The 3900-nt window shown below is 45.0% G+C and overlaps 1 protein-coding gene across 1 annotated transcript in view; it reads left to right on the plus strand.

Moving 5' to 3' along the window:
* Positions 1-1313: 1313 nt before the first annotated feature.
* Positions 1314-3900, plus strand: part of NRF1 (nuclear respiratory factor 1) — a 143571-nt gene continuing 140984 nt past the window's right edge. Inside the window, exon 1 of the mRNA XM_069087205.1 lies at positions 1314-3066. The gene's annotated coding sequence lies outside the window, so the exon portion shown is untranslated. The remainder of the gene's footprint in view (positions 3067-3900) is intronic.

Genomic DNA, 3900 nt, shown 5'->3' on the forward strand with positions numbered 1-3900 from the left:
TAAATATTTCTGTACATTGGGTCCTTTTCCTCTTTCCTTGCTTTCTTTGGTGGTGGTGGTGGGGGGAGGTGGGTATAGGTCTAGTAGTGGTACAGTTAGATCAAAAGGTATGCTCAGTTTAGTAACTTTGGGGGCATAGTTTCAAACTACTTTCCAAAATCACTAGACTAATCCACAACTCCATTAAGCACTCATTTCAGTGAGTGAAGGTAAAAGAATTGAATGAAGATGGGTAGGCTTTTGGTAATGACTTGGATGATGACTCCAAATTGGGCTAGGTTGCAAGCACAGGAACATGGATAAAACAGGGACCAGTAGTTTTCCACTCTAGCTTAAGGGAAGGGGTTGAAGTAGAATATAAAAGAGAGTGCTGATGTTTTACTGGCTCTGGTGAATGTCTACATTAGCCCAGCTGTCATGGAAGAACATTTTTTAAAATTGTTTTTTTTAACTTAAACATTGAAATATTATTTCTACTCACAATAGAATGGTAAAAAATGCATATGAAATCATGATTCTGTTTCATACTATGTGTGTGTGTGTGTGTTTTTTTTAAAGGATGCAATACCGTCTGTTAGAATTCCAAACTGTCCAGTTTGTTTGTGCTTCCTTCTGAACTTCCTCCTATTCTTCTCTGTGTATTAAAAAAAAAGTTTCAATGGCCCTCTTTTTTGACATTACTTTTGCTAACCACTCTGCTCCCACCAATTTACTGAAAGGAAAAAAACAAAACTTGCAACAAATAAGAATAATCAAGTAAAACCAATCTCCACAGTCAAGCAAAAACTAAAATGTATGTCTATGCTTTACACCCATTATCTCTGTCTTCAGAAGTAACATGCTTCATCAAAGGCCCACTGAAGATATATATGATTAGTCATTGCCTTGATCAGATTTCCAAAGTCTTTTGAATTTGTTTTTCTTTACAATGTTGTTGTCCATATATAAATTGTTCTCCTGGTTTTGATCATTCTACTCTGAAACATTTCAAACTACTCAAGATTATCTCGATTTTTTTCTTTTTTTTGTAACATTTTATTGTTCAATAATCAATTCTGGAAAAACATTTTTATTAATGAGCTATATAAAGATGTAGAGGGCATGATTATCAAGTTTGCAAATGACACAAAGGTAGGAGGTATAGCTAAAACATTGGATGACAGGTTAGAATATTGGGCTAAGTCTAGAAAAATGAATTTACTGTTGTCTTATACTTAGGTTCAAAAAATAAAAGTAACAGTTAAAAGGTAGGGTGAGTGAGGCATGGCTAGATAGTAGTGAGAAAAAATTCTAGGGACTTTAGTAGACTGCAAATTCAGTGAGTCAACAATATGATATAGTTACCAAAAATGTTGATGTCATGTTAGGCTTCATTAAGAGGGATTTAGGATCCCAGAAATAAGGAATTCCCTTCTGCCCTGGCCAGACTACTTCTGGAGTCAATTCCGACCGTAAAAATTCAAGAAAAGTATTGATAAGCTGGAGAGCATCCAGAGGAGGCCAATTCCAGAGTTAATTTATTTCAATTAATGAAGATGTATTTTGTTTTGACGCACTTCTCAATAATCAGTCAAATTACTGTCCTGTTCAAAGTTTGTTTGCTTTTTGGGGTTTATGTGTGAATGACTGTACTTGCCACTCTTTAATTTTGTAGGTTAAAGCTGTTAACAGAGAGTATGCCCTTTAACTTTGATCTTCTGGTACCCAGACTATCCATCATATTTGACCAGTGAGTTGTTGCATTTTGTGTTGTCTTTGTGTATGTTGTTGTGTTTCTCTGCTGTCTTACTTCATGTTTTCAATTCTCTGAATTCTTCATATTTGCACTTCTTTATAGTATAATTTTGTTTGTCGAAAGATCTTTAAAAATTTATCATGTTGCATACTAAATACAATGTTTACATTTAATATCACATCAACATATTAATATATTACACATGTATTTATAATGAAAATATAGACCACACAAAGTTAACATATTACATGTATAACATTTAAATTTAATACATCAATATATTTTATTTACAATGAAAATGTAATGCAATATATTGCATATTAATGTAAAATGTTTACACTGTAATAATATATAATTGTATATTTATAATGAAAATATACTGAAGATAGATAATATATTACACATTCAGTACAATGTATTTACATTGATTATAAACATTACAAATATTTATGATAAAATATATAAAACAGATAACATTAAGTGAAATGTCTCTAAATTTAATTTAGAATCAGTAATACATATTTATAATGGAAAATATATAACAGATAATATATTACATATTTAATATAACGTATTTACAGTTAATTCCATATTAACAACATAATATCAATACAGTATATATTTATTCTGAAAATGGGTAACATTACAGATTAAATGCAATGTTTATATTTAATATCAGATCAACAATGTAATAATAATATAATGAACATATATAATTGACAAGTATATTACATATCTATGTTTTTTGTAAAGGGAGAGCCTGGGGAAGATCAGGTTCGGTTTAGTGCTCAGAAGACTGGAGGGAGCCATAATAATGGCACCACAGGAGGAAGGTCCCTAACAAGCCACTTGGCTTGCAGAGGCACCATATTGGGAAGGTCATTCGCAGGGCTTCGAGGGATGCCGCTTTTCCCAGATTGTCTCTAACCAACTCCGACTCCCCAAGGCTTCAGCACTTTATCATTCGAGTTGTTTCTGTCGCACACGCCACAGCGGGGCTCCGTTTCTAAGGCACTGGGGAGGTGGGGAGAAAGAGGAGGCCACAAAAATTGGCCTCGCGAACTTTACCGCCCGCACAGCAGCCACCCTGACCTCCCCATCATGGCGGCGGGGCGGGCGGGCGGGGAAGCAGGAGTCTCCGTGCGTGCCGTGCGTGCTCCCCCCCCTCCCTTTTCCTCCTCCTCCTCCACCTCCTCCTCCTCCTCCTCGGCGGCGGCGGCGGCGGCAGAGGCGGTAGCTCTCGCCATTGCCGCTGGTGGCAGGAGGCGGCGAGGAGCCGGCGCGGTCGCAGTCTCCACGGCGCAGGCCCACGGTAGCGCAGCCGCTCTGAGGTGAGTGCCCTACCGCGCAATCTCCAGCTATTTCAGCCCCGGCGCAGCCGCAACACGCCGCCCGCCCGCCAGCCCGCCGGCCGGCCCGCCCGCCCGCCACCCCGGCACCCAAGCAGCGCCCCCCGGCCTCGGGGCACGGCGGCTCCGGCTCGCCTCAGGCGGGGGGCCCCGGCCCGGCCCCGCCAAACCGCCACTCCGAGGATGCGCAGGCCGCGCTAGGCCACGGGCGGCCTGGCGGGGAGGGAAGAAGGGAGGGAAGCGCCGTCCTGAGGAAGAGCTTCGGGTCGCCGGCTCCGGCCTCCGCCCCGCCTCGGCCTCGTCCTCCCCGCGGGCTCCGGGAGCCGAAAGGCCCCGGGAGGGCGCGGGCCCGGGCGGGGCCGCCGGTCGCCCCGCCGCGCCGGCCCTGTCGTCTCTTTGGTCGGGCTGGGCGGCGGCGGCCGCGGCCGCGGAGCCCGGCCTCCCCCGGGGTGGCCTCCTCCCGCGCCGGGGTGGCGTGGGCTGCCTCTCCAGGTAGACTGGAGGGGCCCCGCGGGCGGGGGAACATGGCGTTTTGCCCACCTTTTTTCCAAGTTAGGAGGGCGGCGGAGGAGTCGGCGGCGGCGGCGGCAGCGGCCGGAGCCGGGAGGCATCAAGCCCTTTTGTACACAACCCATGAGGAGGGACATTTTTCCCTCCCTCCCGCACCACTGGAGACCATGCCCTTGGCACTGAACCCCATGGGGATCCCCCAGGTTTGGGGGTGAGCGCCCCTTCGGAGGGAGGGCCCCCGGCCGCTAAAAAAAAGTGGGGGGCTCTCGGGTGTCCTCGTGTGTGACTGACCGTCCCGAGCTCATG

This window comes from Petaurus breviceps, unplaced genomic scaffold, assembly GCF_028583685.1.
Source record: "Petaurus breviceps papuanus isolate PSGF00001 unplaced genomic scaffold, PetGlider_PUasm1.0 181, whole genome shotgun sequence".
Taxonomy (NCBI): Eukaryota; Metazoa; Chordata; class Mammalia; order Diprotodontia; family Petauridae; genus Petaurus; species Petaurus breviceps.